Source organism: Canis lupus, chromosome 3 (assembly GCF_011100685.1).
Source record: "Canis lupus familiaris isolate Mischka breed German Shepherd chromosome 3, alternate assembly UU_Cfam_GSD_1.0, whole genome shotgun sequence".
Classification (NCBI taxonomy): domain Eukaryota; kingdom Metazoa; phylum Chordata; class Mammalia; order Carnivora; family Canidae; genus Canis; species Canis lupus.
The window spans coordinates 73426418-73447297 of NC_049224.1; the positions used below are offsets into that span (position 1 = coordinate 73426418).

General features: G+C 38.3%; 1 protein-coding gene across 7 annotated transcripts in view; it reads left to right on the plus strand.

Annotated features, from left to right (window-relative positions):
* The window catches only part of SMIM14 (small integral membrane protein 14), a 94711-nt gene that overhangs the window by 14563 nt on the left and 59268 nt on the right, over positions 1–20880 (plus strand). The window lies entirely within an intron of this gene.

A 20880-nucleotide genomic window follows, 5' to 3' on the forward strand; every position in this document is an offset into this window, starting at 1 on the left:
AGGAGGTTTTCCTAGGACCATTTATTAAAATATTGATACTGTCATTTATTTGTAATTCAAGCTTTGATGTATAAATAAATTCATTTTGTGGTTGGTATGTTCAGAAAACTCTATAAAAAAGAATTTATTTCTTATTTAAGGTTATAGTATTATTTCTTACCCTTCTTTCTCTACCTTCTTTTTTTCCTTCTTACCATCTCAGCTATGGTGTGCATCCGGATGTCTGTGATTCTGGATATGCCTTGGGAAAATGCCTGAAGCAAAACTAGCTAGTCCTTGTCTTTTTCCTTTTGTTCTTTTTCATGTGTATTTTTAAAATGAATTTAAAAGTGAATTCCCGTTTGCCTTTATTTATTATTTTTAAAAAAGATTTTATTTAGTTATTCATGAGAGACACAAAGAGAAGCAGAGACATAGGCTGAGGGAGAAGCAGGCTCCCTGTGGGAAGCCCGATGCAGGATTCTATCCCCAGACCCAGGATCACGCCCCTAGCTGAAGGCACTCACTCACCCCCTGAGCCATCCAGGTGTCCCCCATTTGCCTTTATTTTAAACTCGATTTGGCAAATCATCATATCAACATTAGTTTCAGTATTTTGATTTTTCTTGTTAAAGCTTCCACCAAAGAGTGACTAGGAGAAAAGAAAGGTAAACTCTTTTTTTTTAAGTTTTTAATTTTAATTCCAGTATAGTAAACATAGTGTTATGTTAGTTTCAGGTATACAATATAGTGATTCAGCAGTGCTGTACTTAGAGCTCATCATAAGTGTACTCTTTAGGGAAAGGTTATCTTTTCCAAACTGAGTTTGCAAAGAATGATTATCCCAGATTTAGGACAAAGGCTGATTTAGAAGTACCCTTTGTATTTCTAAACCACCTTTGTGTGGTCCGTTTATATACTTAGTCATTTATTGATGATGGGATTTGGTTCATTTTTTCTTTTTAAGATTTTATTTATTCATGAGAGACAGAGAGAGGAGGCAGAGACATAAGCAGTGTGAGAAGCAGACTCCTCACAGGGAGCCCGACGTGGGACTCGACCCCCAAACTGGGGTCATACCCTGAGCCGAAGGCAGACACTCAACCACTGAGCCACCCAGGCGTTCCTGGTTCATTTTGTAATACGTTTACTTAAAAAGTTTAGAAACCCTTTGAAAATATATCTATATCTATATATCTATATCTATATCTATTGCCTAGAGTGGAACCTGATACGACTGTCTTACAACCCTGAGATCATGCCCCGAGGTAAAATCAAGAGATAGATGCTTAACCGATTGAGCCACTTAGGTGTTCCAGCTTTTTATTATATATTAAGTCTGGCCAACAAATTCAGTGATGACAAGGGGTCAGATAGAGGGTTCAGAAAATTTAGCATATTTAGTCCAAGAGAAAATTGAGATGCAATTATTGTTCCTAGAGCTAATGGTCATAGTAGAGGGAAGAACAAGAAGAAGCTTATTGTATGGTTATTCTTTTAAAAAGTTAATATTTGTTTGAATAGCTCAGAAGCCACAAAATGGTATATAATGAAGTGTCCTTACTACTTCTGTCCTTAGCCATTTAGGGTTATATAAATATAATTATTTTTAAATACTAAATTCTTAAGATTTTAGACTATTTGCAAACCTCTCTTTATAGATAAAAATTTACTAGTGTGTGGGACTTCCGACATCAACCTTAGTATTTTGGGTAGAATCATTTGTTTAATGTATGTAGGAATGTTTACATATATATACAGATGTACATACTCTTATGTAAATACATAATTGATTCAAGCAGTAAAATGTAGTATAGAAACTTAGGAAAACAAGAAAAAACATCATCTGATCACCTTAACAGAACCTAGACTATCATTTTAATGTAGCCTAATTCTTCCCTGCGTTTAATTTCTGGGCATATAGTAATTCTACATTCCTTTTTTCCCATAACCACAAGAATTTCACATTGAGCATACTGGATTTCTGACTCATTTCTTATGAGGGAAATGAATTTTTAGTAATATTGCTCTTGGAAGCAGGGCAGAGAACTAACCTTTATTGAAGAAGAAAACTAGAGATTGGCAACAAAGTAGGGAGGTTGAAAAAGGGCACATATTTTTATAATGGAGCCTTGAGAAAAATAAAGGAAAAATCAAGTTGCAGTAATTCTGGGTTCTTGGACCTGATTGCTTTACTTTGCTTTTGTCCTCTTCCTCCTCCTCCTTTTCTTCTTTCTTTTTTTAAAGTAATCTCTACACCCAATGTGGGGTTTGAACTCATGACCCCAGGATTAAGAGTCACATGCTCTACTGACTGAGCCAGCCAGCACCCCCCTCCCCCTTTAAGGAATTAATTTGAGATGTATAGAGGATAAGATGCCATTTTGTTATGTTTTGATGTAGGTACTGGGAGGATTTATTTTAAGAAGGAAAGGAAAACACCTTTCCAAGTCCTGCATTCAGTTTTCATTGGAACCTCAGTGGAGCAGAGGCAGCAGAGGCCAGAGACTCCCAAGTTATAAAATGTAAAGGGGTTAAGAGGGATCCCTGGGTGGCTCAGCGGTTTGGCTCCTGCCTTCGGCCCAGGGCATGATCCTGGAGTCCTGGGATCGAGTCCCATGTCGGGCTCCCTGCATGGAGCCTGTTTCTCCTTCTGCCTATGTCTCTGCCTTTCTCTCTGTCTCTCATGCATAAGTAAAATCTTAAAAAAAAAAAAAAAAATCTACTTAAATTACTTGGAATTCTATAGGGAAGATTTATTCCTTTCCAGCCTTCTGTTTCCCCTCCTCTGTTGAAGTATTTAAAAATAAACCACAAATAATACATGTCATTAGTAGGAACATTTTTATAGTCCTTTTTTTTAATAAGTTTATTTTTTAGTAACTCTACATCCAATGTGGGGCCCAAACTCACAGCCGTGAGTCTAGAGTTTTTAAGAGTTGCATGTTCTGTGACTGAGCCAGCCAGGCACCCCTGTGGTTCTTGATACATATCCTCAAATTATTTTTTAGAAGTGTTGTAGCAGTTAACTACAGGACTAGCAGTGTATGAGTAAACTTTCATTGTACTATTGTACTTTCTGTGTTCTGTTTAAGTGAAAGTTCACATTAATTTGCATGTATTCAATGACTTAGTTAAGGTGACCTTTACTTTTTTATTTTTTAAAGATTTTATTTATCGGGCAGCCCAGGTGGCTCAGCGGTTTAGTGCCACCTTTGGTGCAGGGCATGACCCTGGAGGCTCGGCATCGAGTCCCACATTGGGCTCCCTGCGAGGAGCCTGCTTCCCCCTCTATGTCTCTGCCTCTTTTTCTCTCTATGTCTCTCATGAATAAATAAATAAAATCGTAAAAAAAAATTTATTTATTCACGAGAGACACAGAGGGAGAGGCAGGCTCCCTGTGTGAAGCTTGACATGGGACTCAATCCCAGGACCTCAGGATCACAACCTGAGCCAGAGGCAGACGCTCAACCATTGAGCCACCCAGGTGCCCTATTTTTTTTTAATTAAAAAAATTTTTTTTTTAAGTAAACTCTATCTCCAGTTTGGGACTTGAACTCAAGATCAAGAGTCACATGCTCTACGGACTGAGGCAGCCAGGTGCCCCCCAGGGTGACTTTTTTATGTTTGTTAATTAGCTATAGTGACTCATTTAGGAATTATCTTTTCTCTTGGGCTTTACCTATTCAAAAAATTTTGAGACTCTTGGCTATTTTAACTCTTTTGTCTCTTAGAGACTTTAGAGATTTATCTATCATTTTGCTTACTAGTCCTTAATTTTTAATGATCCTCACAGTTTTGTCTTTTTTAAATTAAATATTTTATTTATTTGTTTATTTATTTATTTGACAGAGAGCACAAGCAGGGGGAGCAGCAGACGGAGAGGGAGAAGCAGATTCCGCATAGAGCAGGGAGCCCTTTTGAGGGGCTTGATCCCAGAAACCTGGGATGATGACCTGAGCTAAAGACTGACGCTTAAGTGGCTGCGCCACCCAGGTGCCCCAGGGTTTTTGTCTTTTTTGTTTGTTTGTTTTTTTGTCTTTTATTCAGATTTCATGACATCTTTCTCGGTCTTGCTGTTTTTTTATTTTTATTTTCCTGTTTCTGTTATATTTACCTACTTGTAGGAAATTTGCTATCCGTTGGTGAAGCAAGAAGTAAACAGTTTAAGGCCATTTATAGGTAAAGGTCATGTAATGGTAGTTCCATTCCAAATTAATGTGAGAACTATTGTAGGTTAATTTAGCATATGACTGGATTATTTCCTTTAAAAATTCATGACTGAGGGCAGCCCGGTGGCTCAGTGGTTTAGTGCCTGCCTTCGGCCCAGGGCGTGATCCTGGAGACCCTGGATCGATTCCCACGTCAGGCTTCCTGCATGGGGCCTGTTTCTCCCTCTGGCTGTCTCTGCCTCTCTCTTTCTCTCTCTGTGTCTCTCATGAATAAATAAAATCTTAAAAAAAAATGACTGAGTCTCCCAAGCATTTTTTATTAAAAGCACTTTTGAATATTTACTGTTTTGCCATGTGTTAAAAAAATCACTCATTTAAAAATGACTTTTATAACCTTCAAACCTATGTTAACATTTTATTATATTTTGGGATTTTTTTTTTTTTTACCCCTAGGCATTTGTAAAGTTCTCTCTCCTTTTTTTTTTTTTTTTAAGATTTTGTTTATTTATTCATGAGAGACACACAGAGGCAGAGACACAGGTAGAGAGAAGCAGGCTCCGTGCAGGGAGCCAGATGTTGGACTCAATCCCCAGACTCCAGGATCACACCCTGGGCTGAAGGCAGGCACTCAACCACTGAGCCACCCAGGCGTTCCAAGTTTTCTCTTTTAAAGGCTTTTCGAATTAAAGGCATTTCGAATATTATAGGTTTTTGGTTTTGTTTTTTAAAGATTTTATTTATTTATTCATGAAAGGCACAGAGGCAGAGACCCCGGCAGAGGGAAAGCAGGTCCCCCGCAGGGCGTCTGATGTGGGACTCTATCCCCAGACTTCAGGGTCACACCCTGAGCCTAAGGCAGAATCTCAACGCTGAGCCATCCAGGCGTCCCGAATATTATAGGTTCTTAAAAGGATCTAACCAAACCAAATATTTTCTTCTGTAAGAGGAACCAAAGTGAACTCATATACACATACTAACGTAGAAATGCTTTTCTCCCTAAATCTTTAATGGCTTGGAAGACATTTTTTTCCTTAATGGGAGTCCTTAACCTCTATAGTAACAAAAAATAGCTCCAAAATGAAAGAGCTTAAGTAAATTATCAAAAAAAAAAAAATCTAGAGTTTATTGTTACCCTTCAGTTCTGTCAGCATATTCCTGGAAGAAATCAGTGTTAGTTAAAATATTAAAGAAAAGTAAAATACTTTCCAAATATTATTTCATATTGTCATTGGATGTTATTTTCAATGACTGTCTTAGGATTTTAGATCTGTTTTTTATGATTTGTAATTTTATTAACTCTTTGGCTAATAGTCTGAGAAGATAGATAAATATTTAAATAGAAAAATATGTAAAAATAGACCCTTGTGAATCTGGCTTTGGAGCCAGCTAGAAGGAAGAGAAGCAAATAACCTATAAAAAGTTCTCAATCTGGGACGCCTGGGTGGCTCAGCGGTTGAGCATCTGCCTTTGGCTCAGGATGTGATCCCTGGGTCTGCAGATTGAGTCCCACATTGGGCTCCCTGCGAGGAGCCTGCTTCTCCCTTTGCCTTTGTCTCTGCCTCTCTTTCTGTGACTCTCATGAATAAATAAATAAAATCTTTAAAAAATAAAAAGTTACCAATCTTACTATGATACAACAGTGGTTTAATACCAAATAAAAAGCTATAATAAATAAAAAGAAGCTATAAAGAACTAACATCAGTAAGACAAGTTTGAAAAAGAAATATAAATGCCAATAAACTTGAAAAGATATACAGCCTTATTGGAATTAGGAAATAACAATGAGATATATTTTTGGGGTCTGACATTCTGGCACAAATCTTTTTGAGTGTATCTGTGTTATTGTACTATCAGTCACACAATTAGTAACATGTACTACTTTTGATAGCATTAGAATTGGCAAAAGCTCTTTGTGTATGACCTTAGGTCTAGAGATGTAATGTTTTTTGTACTCCGCCCCATAAAAATATAAGCACAAAGATGTTTGTTGCTATGTTATATTTATTTAAAAAATTGTAAAGTTCCATGGGTGACTGGCTGGCTCAGTCAGTAGAGCATGCAGCTTTTGATTTCAGGGTCATGTGTTTGAGCACCACGATGGGGGTAGAGTTTGCTTAAAAAAACATTGGCAAGTCCCTATGTAATCTCTACTAAAGGAATGCTAAAATTGTGTGTTCATGTTTTTGGAGTATTGTGTAGACTTTAAAAAGAATGAAGTAGGGGCGCCTGGGTGGCTCAGTTGGTTAAAGGTCTGCCTTTGTTTCAGGTCCTGATCTCAGGGTCCTGGGATTGAGCCCCAGGTCAGGCTCCCGGCTCAGCTGGGAGTTTCTCTCTCCTGCCCCTGCTGCTCCCTGTTCTTGTGCTCCTTTCTCTCTCTCTCTCTCTCAAGTAAATAAATAAATAAATAAAAATCTTTAAAAAATAAATGAAATCCCAATAAATAAAATTAAAAAATAATAAAAAACAATTGAAGTAGAGCTTTTTATGTATTGACACGTGCGAAGGCTTTTTATGCTACAAAACGGCAAGTTGGCAGAATGTGTATCTTTAAGATCCACCAAAATGATTAATGTGTATACATATTTATAAGAGTATAAATATATATGAAAAGACCTTGGGTATTCACACCAGACTATCAGCAGTGGTACCTCTGGGGAGGAGGTTGGGGAGGAGAGTTGGGGAGGGAGGAATGGAAAAGTTGACATTTTCCATTTTACTTTGTATACTTCTGGGGATACCACTGATACCACGTGGTCTGATAAAAATAAGTAACACTGATAACTTTACGGTTTTATGATTTGCTACAAAGAGTGTTTAGCATCATTAAGAACCACTTTTAATGGGACGCCTGGGTGGCTCAGCAGTTGAGCGTCTGCCTTCAGCCCAGGGCGTGATCCTGGAGTCCTGAGATCAAATCCCACATCGGGCTCCCTGCATGGAGCCGGCTTCTCGCTCTGCCTGTGTCTCTACCTCTCTCTCTGTGTGTCTCTCATAAATAAATAAAATCTTAAAAAAACAAACCACTTTTAAGAAGTTTACTCCCTAAGGAATCAATCCTATATACAAGCATGTAATTCCATGGCATAATTCTAGAAAATAGAGGTATGAGACCACACTATCTACTTTTTCGCCTTTTCCAGAGTTATAAGTAGACAATTAAATTTGGCTCCCTGCTCGAACTTCAATTAAAAATAAATAAATAAATTTGGCTCCCCTGAGGTGAGATCAGGTAAATTAAACCCACACAGCATGAACTGGAGTGTTAAAGGTTCTAACAGCAGATAATAAACTGTTTAACAGCCCTGGAAAGTTCCCTAAGCATGTAGAAACAGGATGACTCAACTGACTTATTACTGCTGAACTCTACTAGGAAATGTCTGCTAGTTGCAGTGGAAGGAGGAAATTACTTGGATCTGAGGGAATTGCATTTGCCCTCCCAACATTCAAAGTGTTTCCTTTCACTTCTTTTCTATGATAGGAGTTGAGTTGTTTGAGAGCTTTAGATGTATGCACTTGTTTTGTCCTTTATGCGGCATAAAAAGCAACCTATAAATTGTTGGTTAACTTATGCCTGCAGTCAGATTGCTGTTGCAAATATTAATTGTAATAGGAAAGTACTGATGTAAAAGTTATATGCTTATTAAAAATTTGAAAATATGAAAAAGTAGAATTGTATAGGAACTCTGTAGAAGCTGTCACCCAACTTCAATAATTGTCAACAAATGGCCTGTTTTATTTCATCTATGTTTATCTAAGCCCACATTTAATTCCTTCCTCCTCTGGATTATTTTGGATTTGAATTTTTTCAATGTATTCATATTTTCATGACTTAGGCATTGCAATAAAGCTGGTTGTCTTCATGAGTCAAGTCTATGACTTTGGAATTTAGCATAGATAGATCTCTTGCATTAGGGACATGTTATTTAAGAGAAGGACATCAGAGCCATTGTTTTAATACCCTTAAGTATTTGTAAAATACCCTCCTGTACCCTAAAAGAAATTCTAGGTATTTGTAAAACAACCCAAATAAATTCTGATATACCAGAATTCTGATTCAGTAACCCAATTCTGTCTTGCCCACAATACAGCAGCTTCTTAATGTCTCTGGACACAAGAGATTTAAAATTTTTTTTTTTAATTTTTATTTATTTATGATAGTCACAGAGAGAGAGAGAGAGAGAGGCAGAGACACAGGCAGAGGGAGAAGCAGGCTCCATGCACCGGGAGCCTGACGTGGGATTCGATCCCGGGTCTCCAGGATCGCGCCCTGGGCCAAAGGCAGGCGCTAAACCACTGCGCCACCCAGGGATCCCTGGACACAAGAGATTTAAATGTGAGATGGGATTAGTTAAGTTTTTTGCTCTAGTGCTTAGCTGCTGGTGTGCATTGACAATTGTTCTGAGATCCTAGCCAAGAGAGAACTCTTTCCATTGTGTTTTCAGAAAAATAAGGAATCTTATTTTTTTTAAATATTTTATTTATTTATTCATGAGAGGCAGAGAGAGACAGACATAGGTAGAGGGAGAAGCAGGCTCCCTGCAAGGAGCCAGATGTGGGAGTTGATGATCTAGCATCCCAGGATCACATCGTGGGCCAAAGGCAGATGCTCAACCCCTGAGCCACCCAGGCATCCCCGAAACAAGTAATCTTAAAGTGGAAACTACTAAGTGAAAACTGAGGAGTACTTAAAACAGCTCATTTATGTTAAGAAATCTCCACAGATGCATAGCACTATTGAGGAATGTCCTATTTATAAATACATTTTTCTCATTTTACTGGAGGCTAATTAATACTACCATATACTTTAAATTCTTGTTGATTTGCATGCTTCTGGCATATGTAGATGCAGAGAAAATAAACGTCAGAGATTCAGCAAATATTTATTCATTGCTGTGGCTTAAGCAGTGAAGGAGGTATTTGGAGACAGTGATGACTAATACAGGTTCCTGCCCTCAAGAAGCTGGGCTTTTTGGAGGTGGGAGGTACTGGTGGTATTGGTGGAATCCAGTTTTGTTTATCAAATGGATTAAGAGCTGTTTTACAATTTTTATAGGTGATAGAAACAGGTCTCCCTTTAGTTATAAAAGGCAAATTGTTAGCACTTCTGTGTTCAGAGGTTACAGAACTGGGTAGCTATTAGGCCTTTTAGTATTTAAATTTCATTAAAAAAATCTTATACCTTTTCATTTCAACTGACATTTTTTTTGCCTGGGGAGGCACAGATAGGAAAGAAAGGAGGGAGGGAAGAAGAGAGGGAGGACCAGTATTTGTAAGTGGACATTTGTGTGTGGATTTGAAAAGACAGGTGAGAAATAGGCTTTCAAGAGTGAATTTTATCTGCCTATAAAGATCTTATTTATTCATAAGAGACAGAGAGGCAGAGACATAGGCAGAAGGAGAAGCAGGCTCCCCACAGGGAGTCCAGTATGGGACTCGATCCCCAGACCTAGATCACACCTGAGGCAGACGCTCAACCGCTGAGCCATCCAAGTGTCCCTTATCTGCCCATAAAGGTGGGATATATTTACTTTCAGAGTGTTCTGTGTTGGATATGTACAGTAAGTTCTCTGACATGAAAGCTAATCATTTTTAAGATTTTATTTATTCATGAGACACACACACACAGAGAAACAGGCTCCCTGCAGGGAGACTGAAGTGGGACTCCATCCTGCAACTCTGGGATCACTTCCTGAGCTGAAGGCAGATGTTCACTGAGCCACCCAGGTGTCCCTAATGATTTTTTTTTTTTTTTTAATGGGGCTCGCACAAAACAGTAAAGTAGAGTTCATATTTGGAATTTCCTGCCTTCTGGAGAGTTAGGCTCTCCAGCTTAGATGGCCTGCAACTTCTGTTTCCCCTTCCAGTTCCCACCTCCCCTTAACTCAGGCATACAGATCTCAGAAGGTACTAACTAGGTGGGAAGTAGGTTTGCCCCGACTGTTCTGCAACTTGCTTTCACCTCAGTCTATCTTGGATATTTCCCCAAATCATTACAAAGAAATCTGCCTTGTTCTTTTTTTTTTTTTTTTAAGATTTTATTTGTTTATTTGAGAGAGAGAAAAAGAGCATGAGCAGGGGGAGAGGAAGAGTGAGGACAAACTGACTTCCCGTTGAGCTCTGGAGCCAGCTGCGAGTTTCCATCCTAGGACCCTGAGACCATGACCTGAGCAGAAGTCAGATGCTTAACTGATGAAGCCTCCCAGGTGCCCCATGCCTCATTTTCAACAGCTGTGGAGGACTTCATGAACTCATACTATTATTTATTTAATCAGAACTATAGTGATGAAGGATACACATTTTTTTGCTCTCATAAACACTGAACATCCTTATATAATAGCATTGTATGCTTATTTGGATATGGATATGCAAGTTGACTAGATAAATTAATTTTTACCAATCTTCGGATAGATGAAAGGGATAATTTGCACCTCTTTTATTTTTTTGTTTATTGGCTCTGTATTTTCCTATGAACATGATCTTTGCTTTTTTTTTTTTGTAAGATTGCCATTTCTATATTGACTTTTCAGAGTTCACTATAAATTAAGAAAATTAACCAGATATATGTTGCAAGTGTTTTTCCAAGTTCTTTGTCTTTTTATTTCACAGTATATTTTTGGTGTGTAAAAACTTTCATAATTTTTGGCTGTCAAACTTATTGATCCTGTATAGTGTCTTGGATTTATGTTGTTATGCAAGTATTCCAGTTGTCTTCTTGTTACATATTTGTGACTTTAAAAAATTAAACTTCTGTGTTTTGAAAGTCTTAATATATTAATGCACACACATTCATTGTAAGAAGTATTTAAAAATTAACAAAGTGAAAGTCTGTTTGAAGATTATATTCTTTTCCCTATAGCTAACCACTTACTAAGTTGGATGTATATTTTTCCAATCTTTTATATATGCATCATACTTCAATTTAAAAAAAAAACAGTAAAAAAAAAGTTATCTTACCATTTATTAAATAGTTGATGGTTGAAAGTGGCACCTTTGTCATATTCTAAATTCCCCTTAAAAATCATGGGTCAGTTGTGGATATTCTAATCCATTGCTCTAGTTGCTTTAGTTGCTGTTTCTATGTGTGGCCTTATTTTAAGAAGTTAAATCAGTAACACGTCTAGAATTTATTTTGGTTTAAGGAATGAGGGTGGAGAACCAGCTGTGCCCTTCATCATTTATGGAATAATTTGTCGATCTCCGCCCCCTGTGATTTAATATGCTGTCATCAAACCTAGATAATTCTAGAAAGGACATCATTATCTCTGACCTATTGAAAGAGCATTTTGTTTAGGCTTCCTATATTGACTAGCTTCCCTTATATCAGTTTTCCATAATACAGCCAAGGTGATCTTTTCAGAACATGCCCTTTATGGGCTTCACATTACTATTTGGATGAAGACCTAATCTTGAACATAGCCTAGAAGACACCCAGTGTAACCTATACCCTTGACCTCCCTGGTCTCCTTTCAGACTACTCTTGTTCTCTGGATTCCAGCACATTCGTGCCAGGGGCTTTACCCTATTTTTCCTTTTGTGTCTGGAATGCCCTCTAGACCCCAATCTTCATACCTCTACTTCTGTCTTGCCCTGTTGTGTTCCAGTACATCCTTTCACTTTCAACTCAAAATTAACTTCTTGATAAAATCTTCTCTGACTTCCTAGCTAAGTTTATTTTTATTTTATTTTATTTTTTTTTCCTAGCTAAGTTTAGAACCTGTATGTGCTCTCTCTCTCTTTTCTTTTTTGTATATTTATTTAATCTCTACTTCCAACATGGGGCTCGAACTCAAGACCCTGAGATCAAGTCACACGTTCTTCCAACTGAGTCAGCCAGGTGCCCCTCCTTTTTTTTTTCTTTAATGACAGCTTTTTTTGAGATGCAACTCACATGCCATATGATGCATCATTTAAAGTGTAAAATGCAGTGGTTTTTAGTATAGTCATGGAGTTGTGTGACCATCACCATAATCAATTTTAGGTCATTTTTTTAATCCCGAAAGAAAACAGGTACCAGTTAGTAGTCAGTCCCCATTTCTCCCCAAACCCTCTAGTCCTGGACAACCAGAATTTAAAAAAAAAAAATTTGGCAAAATATAAAATATGTATAACAAATTTTGCTATTTTAACCATTCTTTCAAGGTTATAATTCAGTTGCACTAATTACCTTCATGATATTGTACAATTACTACTACTGTGCATTTCTAAAACTTTATCACCCCAAACAGAAATTCTGTATTCTTTAAGCAATGACTCTCTATTCACTTCTGCCTCAGCCCCTGGAAACCACTGTTCTGCTTTCTGTCTGTATGAATTTTCTTATTCTAGATATTTCATGTAAGTGGAATCATACAGTATCTGTCCTTTTGTGTCTGGCTTATTTCACTTAGCATAATGTTTTCATGGCATAATCCATGTGTCAGAACTACATTCCTTTTTATGGCTGAATAGTATTCCATTGCATGCATATACCACATTTTGTTTATCCATTTATCAGATGGTGGCCAAGTGGGTTATTTCTTTTGGCTATCATGAATAATGCTGTTGTAATAGTATATAAATATCTGTTTGAGTCCATTTTCAAATCTTTGGGGTATATATCTAGAATTGGAATTGCTGGGTCATTGAAAAATCTTTTTTTTTTTTTTTTTTTTTTAAGATTTTATCTGTTCATTTTAGAGATAGAGTGCAAATGTGACCTGGGGTTGGTGGGGGAGGAGCAGAAGGAAAGGGACAAGCAAGATTTCTGCTGAGTGCAGAGCATAACTTGGGCTTGAGATCAAGCCTGAGATCATGACCTGAGCCGAGATGGAGAGTCAGACACTCAGTCGACTGAGGTTTCAGCCCTGGATTATTGATAATTCTTTGTTTAACTTTTTGAGGAACTACCAAACTGTTTTCTAGAGAGACTACACCGTTTTATGTTTCTACCGGCAATATAGAAGTGTTCTAATTTCTTCACATCACTTATTTTAATTTTTTTTATTACAGTCATCCTGGTAGGTATGAAGTGGCATCTCATGGTTTTGATTTTTATTTCCCTAATGATTAATGACATTGAGCATTTTTTCATATGCTTATTGGTCATTTGTGTATCTTTAGAGAAATGTCTGTTCAAGTCCTTTGCCCATTTTAAAATGGATTATTTTTTTCTTGTGTTACGTTCTTCATATATTCTGGATATTCAGCTTATCAGATATATGCAAATATTTTCTCTTATTTTGTGGCTTATGTATTCAGTTTTTTGGTCCATTTCTCTTTTATAGCATTTACAAATTTGTATTTATAATTTAAAAAATACTTAGGTTAATATTTGTCTTAACCATTAGAATGTGAACACTGTTAGGGAAGGACTGTATCCGTTTTTGCCCATTTTTATATTTCTAATGCCTAATTAGTTTTTGAATGAATGAAGTTCCTTTAAGCTAATTTATGAATTGTTTAATTGATCTCTTTTTTCCATCTTAAGTATCAGTTGTATTCCATCTTAGCTTCTCACTTGTTACTCTTATTTTTCAAAATCTTCCCAGTTATTTTCTGGCTATTGTTAAGTTACTTCATGCACCACTCAACATTGGTATCATTTTTAGATAACTTTGTCTTTTTTATTTCAGAGGGCTTTCTTGGTAGGATGAAGACTGCAGAGTTCTTTTCTTCTTTTTAAAAATTTTTTTTTTTTTTTTTAAGATTTTATTTATTTGTTCATGAGAGTACAGAGAGAGAGAGAGGCAGAGACACAGGCAGAGGGAGAAGCAGGCTCCATGCAGGGAGCCCGATGTGGGACTCGATCCGGGGACTCCAGGATCGCGCCCTGGGCCGAAGGCAGGCGCTAAACCGCTGAGCCACCCAGGGATCCCCAGTTCTTTTCATTAGTTTAGGCTGTTACAACAAAATACCAGAGACATTGATTTGTCATAGTTCTGGACTCTGGTAGGTCCATGATCAAGGTGCTGGCAATGTCTGATGAGGGCCCTTTTCCGAATTTGTAGATGGATGCCTTCTTGCTGTATCTTCACATGGTACAGAAAGAGATCATCTCTCATGTCTCTTCTTTAAGGACATTTATTCCATTTATAAAATCCACTCTCGGGCAGCCCCAGTGGCGCAGCGGTTTGGCGCCGCCTGCAGCCCAGGGCGTGATCCTGGAGACCCGGGATCGAGTCCCACGTTGGGCTCCCTGCATGGAGCCTGCTTCTCCCTCTGCCTGTCTCTGCCTCTCTCTCTCTGTGTCTCTATGAATAAATAAATAAAATCTTTAAAAAATAAAATAAAATAAAATAAAAAAAAAATAAAATAAAATCCACTCTCATGACCTAATTACTTCCCAAAGGCCCTACCTTCAAATACCATCAAATTGGGGGTTAAGGCTTCAACATATTGTTAAATAACAAAAATTCAACTGAGTAGATTTATTTATTTTTAGATTTTTATTTTTTTAAAGATTTTATTCATTTGAGAGAGTAAGAGCACAAGTTGAGAAGAGAGGGAGAAGGAAAAGCAGACTCCTCACTGAGCAGGGAGCCCAATGTGGGGCTCTATCCCAGGACTCTGCGATCAAGACCTGAGCCAAAGGCAGGCGCTTAACTGCTGAGCCACCCAGTCCCCCAAGATTTTTTTTAAGTGATCTCTATACACCGTGTAAGCTCGAACTTATAACTCTGAGATCAAAAGCTGCATGCTTCACTGACTGAGCCAGCCAGGCACCCCTCAACTGAGTAAATTCAAAAATAAAATTAGTTTTATCCAACAGTTCATGAATTAGACAGCATCCTGTGTAGCAAATAGAAAGGAGCTCTGCTGAAGTATAGAAAAAGAAAGATTTTTAAAGACAGAAAGGGAAATGATTAGCAAAAGAATGCATTGTTTCAGGCAAGAGCACATTCCTAATGGGAATAGTAGGGTTTATCAGGAAGATTATCTCACTAGTGCTGACTAGGTAATTCCATGTTGACTGGTTAAAGGTTGTATTCCTGGGAAGTCAAAACTTCAGTTAGGTTGTATAGTAAGTCTTGGTTTGTTGGTGTGTGGTTTAGCACAAGTGACTCCATTTTGGTTTGCTGTCTCCTTTTTAACAATTCACCTCTTTTGATGAGACTTGCAGCTTAACTGAGAGGTGTGATCAAAACTTAAAGCATTAGTGCCACTTTTAGCTCTGAGGATCTCAGTCTTCTGTTTTTTTGTTTGGGATATTCACAGGTTGTGACATTTTTTTTCTTTTTGTTTAATCTCTGTGATAGGCCACAACTTGAGGTTCACAGTATTTTTTAAAAGATTTTATTTTTGGGGTGCTTGGGTGGCTCAGTCAGTTAAGCATCTCCCTTCACATCAGGTTATTATCCTAGGTCATTATCCTAGGAACCTCAACAGGGAGCCTGCTTCAGATTTTATTTTCAGGTACTCTCTACATCCAACATGGGGCTTGAACTCACAACCTCAAGATCAAGAGTCACACGCATTACCAGCTGAGCCTCCAGGCACATGGGATTCACAATTTTTAAGTCAGTCATTCTCTTTGTTCCTTTTTTTTTTTTCTTTTTTTATTTAAGCAATCTCTACACCCAACACAGGGTTCGAAATCATGATCCTGAGACAAGAGTTGCAAGCCTCTTCTGAGTGAGCCAGCCAGGCACTCCTCTTTGTTCTTTTTCTGATGTTCTCATCTTAGATCATTTGCATGGTGGTTAGCAGCTAGGAACATTCAGGTAAAGCTTTTGAAAAAATACAAGGCGCCAGGGAGATTATTATGATTATTAGATTCAGGATGATTTCCCAATGTTTAGAATACGCTTTAAAGCTGTGGTTCCCAAGACTGAAACCATCAAAATCAAATAACTCAGAGAAAGACCCTGCTGAAGGAGGGCAAGGTTTAAAGCCAAGTGGCTTGCCTAGTGATCTTATGTAACTGAGTTTCAATTTTCCCAGAAATGTTAATCAAGGTGCAGCAGGTAGTGGCGGTCACAGCATGCACACACTTCCTTGCTTAGCTAAAAGATAAATAAGGGCCATTCTATTATTTAAAAAAAAAAAAAAAAAAAAAAAGCTGTGGGGGGTAAAAAAAAGCAACTGTGGCCAGTCAGCCTTAAGACCTTCTGTTGGGTAACACCTTTGGCTCAGCAGTTGAGCATTTGCCTTCAGCTCAGGGTGTGATCCTAGAGTCCGGGGATTTCCCTGCAGGGAGCCTGCTTCTCCTGCCCATATCTCTGCCTTTTTCTCTCTGTGTCTCTCATGGATAAATAAATAAAATCTAAAATAAATAAAAAAGAACTTCTGATGGACAGCTATTGTGGATTTTGCAATACTTTTAAGAGTAAAGGAGAGGTTTCTAATTGTAGCCTCATTTAGACTTACTCCTGACTGTGGAAGTAGGGCCCCACCAAAGAAACTGAATCTTGAATCATGAAAGCCTCCTGGTGGGTTTTTTTCTAACTTGGCTCTGTAAATTCAGGGGAATTGATCAATGAAGTATAGCAGTTAGGGGCACACTGAGATAACCAAAGAGGCACTGCCTGGCTGTGTACCAGCGCTCTAGTCATTTACAGGCCCCCAGGATAATGATGACCACCATAGACAAAGACAAACCTTGTCCAGGCACAAACCATTCCCATTAAGGTAGTACTGTTACTAGATTAATTCACAGGGATGACTGTGTTTGTTCATTCAAGGCACAGGTGAGTTAGGTTTTCTTTTTAGCTTGAAATAAAAAAGATTTTTTTTTTTTAAGGTTTTTATTATCTATTCATGAGAGGCAGAGACAGGCAGCGGGAGAAGCAGGCTCCCTACTGGGAGCCCCATGTGGGACTTAATCCCAGGACCCCGAGATCACAACTGGAGCCTAAGGCAGACATTCAACAATGAGCCACCCAGGCACCCCTAAAAAAGCTGTTTTAAATTCCAGAGGTTACCCCACTTGGCAGTGGCCTGGGAAATATGGATGATGGTATTATGTTTCCAACCCAGTACCGCAGTAAAGAAGAGAAAGGGAAGAAGGGTTTCATGTTAAGTATGAGTGTTAATCCAGTGTTTGGGAGGAAGCACCTCGATGTCAGCTAATCTTCCTAATCAGCTTGATTTGGAGGTCTCCAGTGTTTGCATAGGCCCAGATGTCAGGTGCAGTTTTTGTCAGCTGTGAGATGTGTATCCAGGGTTCAAGTTTCTATCTGGATAGTGAGGAGGACCTAGTATAGTCCCTTCCAAGGAGATTTGAAGGTAGTCTTTGTTCTTAGTGATTCCAAATCAGGAGAGTGGGAGAAAACTAGTAACAGTAGCATGGTATGTTTTAGCCAGATATTTGAGGGAACCTAGAATTTAGGATCCAGTACCAATCTACATGCCTTTTTTTTTTTTTTTTTTACCAAAAACACACTTCCTGGTTTCCTTGCATAGGGAGATGTTTCCCTTATTTCCTAGAGCTTAATTACATATGTTAAAGTCTTTCAGCTCTAGAAACCTTAATTTCTCGTGAAAGTAAACAGTGGTGAACTGTCATTGCATTAGCATCTGTGGCTTGGCAGACTTTAAATACTTTATGTAATTTCTAGAAACGTACTTTTCCCAAGTATCTTTAGTTCTTCTGTAAAAGGAAGCCAAAAATCGATAAGCCTGTGTTCAATAATTAGTGTTTTAATATTTTATCTTATTTGGAAACGATCTGGATATTAAATGAATTTAACTTAAATCATTATCTAAATTAACAAAACTTCACGGTTTCAGGTTATCAAAAAGGTTTGGAGGAAACTAAAGTTTACCCTACAACTTTTTATTCTACATAACGTCTTTTTGTTTTTAACAATCATGTTTAGATTATACACACAAGCCATTAGACAGAGTCATCCATCACCCCCAAGCTTTTTTTTTTTTTTTTGGCTGTCAGATTTTGTGAGAGATCAAATGAATTTATTTGATTAGTAAACCCAGGTAGAATAAAAGTTTTATATTTAATATGATAACCTAAAAGATATGTCTGTTTTAATTAAACCAACATACTTAAGCTAGCTTTTATACTGAAAAATTATCCTAGATCATGTTTGGATTCATTTCTGTTTTATTTCTGAGATTTACAAATACTTAACAAGCACTTATTTTTAAGACCGTTAAACCATTCTTTTTTGATTTTTTTTAAATTTTTTTATTTATGATGTGGGGGGGGCAAAGACATAGGCAGAAGGAGAAGCAGGCTCCATGCACCGGGAGCCCGATGGTGGGATTCGATCCCGGGTCTCGAGGATCGGGCCCTGGGCCAAAGGCAGGCGCTAAACTGCTGCGCCACCCGGGAATCCCAACAGAATTCTTTTTAAAGTGAGCTCTATGCCAAATATGGGGCTTGAGCTCACAACCAGAGATCAAGAGATGCATGCTTTACCAACTGAGCCACCCACGTGCCCCATAGAGAAGATTTTTAAGATTTGTATTTGTTGAGGCACCTGGCTGGCTCAGTAGGAGGAGCATAGGGTTGTGAGTTCCAACCCCATATTGGGTGTAGAGATTACTAAAGAAATTTTTTAAAAAGGATTTATATTTGTAGAGACAGGAAATCTTAAGGAGGCTCTCTGCTTAGAGTTTGGGCTAGAGAGCTTTGTTTGCAATTTGAATTTTAAAAAGTGTCCCCCCACCCCCTTTTATTTTCAGTCTTAGGAATTGGTATGGTCTAGGGATCCCTGGGTGGCGCAGCGGTTTGGCGCCTGCCTTTGGCCCAGGGCGCGATCCTGGAGACCCTGGATCGAATCCCACTTCGGGCTCCCGGTGCATGGAGCCTGCTTCTCCCTCTGCCTGTGTCTCTGCCTCTCTCTCTCTCTCTCTGTGACTATCATAAATAAAATAAAAAAAAAAAAAAAAGGAATTGGGATGGTCTAGATAAGAGTTACTATTTAATATCAAAGGCACAGAGGAAGAATGCAAATTCCTCCCAGGACTTTGGTTTCCTATGGTCAATATTTATAAGCCTTTTGAAATAATAGGGGAAGTTTTGGAATTGGTAATAAAAGGAATTAGGTAAACTTTGAATTGCCTCTGGAGTTGCATTTCAAATTTTGCCAAGATTTGTAAGATGTAGACAGTTGCTCTAAATTCCTCAAAGAATTCGGTTGCAATTTGAATAAAATCATAGGTTGATCCACCCATCTAATTACATTCTTCTTTTTTCTCCCCCCCCTAGTAAATACTTTTACAAAGGCTTCAGGTGATTTTTTTCTTTCCTTCTGGAGACTTACTTTCATTTTAGCTTATGGGAGGAGTCCTAAAAAAAATACTCTTACCAGGCTCTGAATATCAGCTCTCAGTCTGACCAATCTCCAGTCACAGAACTACTTAAAGATTCTTTTAGGTATCTTGTCAGTTTTCACCTGGGACAAACTGCAAGCATTTCTGCCATATCAGATAACCCCCCCGCCCCTTGGGCGTCAGAGGGATCCCCAGGGAAAATGCAAAAGAACTTATTTTTGTGTCTTTACTGGGTCTTACAGACAGATCTGGGAGAGCTGACTCTCTGGTAAGAATTTTTTTCCTTAGCCCACTTTACCAGTTTTCCTGGGATCCCATCTGTAGCTCTGTTTCTTACAGGAATTTGGCAAGATTTTTTTATTTTTAATGTTAGTTTTCCCTTGGCTATTTAAGAGAATAGTGTAGCAGTTTACCAGAAAATCTTAGAGTCCCATTTGGGAGGAGCCCTCCTTTGGGTCAGATATGGGAGTGGTGTCTATAAGGTCATTAACTTGGTTTACAGTCCATAAAGGAGGCTCAGACAGTAGTACTAGAATGAGTCCTCAAATAAAGGAAGATAGAAGGAAGCAGTAAGAATTAGGGGATCCCTGGGTGGCTCAGTGGTTTAGTGCCTGCTTTTGGCCCAGGGCATGATCCTGGAGACAGGGATCAAGTTCCACGTTGGACTCCCTGCATGAGCTCCCTGCATGGAGCCTGTTTCTCCCTCTGCCTGTGTCTTTGCGCACCCCCCCCCCCCTGCCCCCCCCCCCCCCCCGTGTGTGTCTATCATAAATAAATAAATAAAATATTTTTAAAAAGATTAAAGCTTTTTGCTTTTAGGTACCATTTCTGTCTTAGTTTTTCACTAGCTTTTTACAACAAATCTTTTAATGAGGCTATTTTGGAATTTTGAAGCCTTTTGGTGTCTCTTGCATACCAGTAAAAATAGGCATCCCATTCTGTTTGATTTGGAAGGCTTGCTTTTAAATGTGTTTATTAAATGATCTTATCTAATTGGAACATTTCTTGAAATGGCCATTATAATTCTAGGTTGTAATTTCTTGGAGGGCAATTTGGTAGGATCTTAGCCACAATTAGAATTTAACCTGCCTTTTCTGTGCAGCCATATCTAGCCATAAATGGGGTGTAACTCACATTTTTGTCTGGCCACATTTTGGGGCTGCCAATTTGATGGTTACCAAATCAGGATGTCAGGACCCAAAAAAGCTTAGTAAGATTTTGCCGGTTTTGTCGATGTATCTTCTGGACCATAGTTCTTAGGCATAAAATAAGCAGGAGTACCAGAAGGAAGCATGCTTTACTCTCTAGAGTTTAAGGATCCCATTACCCAACTTTGGTTTTCTTAGAAAGCTGAGCCTAGTACCTAAAAGGGATGTGCCTCTGGATTGGGAATTGCACAGTGTACCTCATTGCACAGAAATTTTCTTGAGGTTGCCAGGTGACCTAGTGTCAACCTAACTAGTTCTGTGACCCACTTAATACAGGAGTCTTTGGGTTGGGTGATGAGCACTCTAAC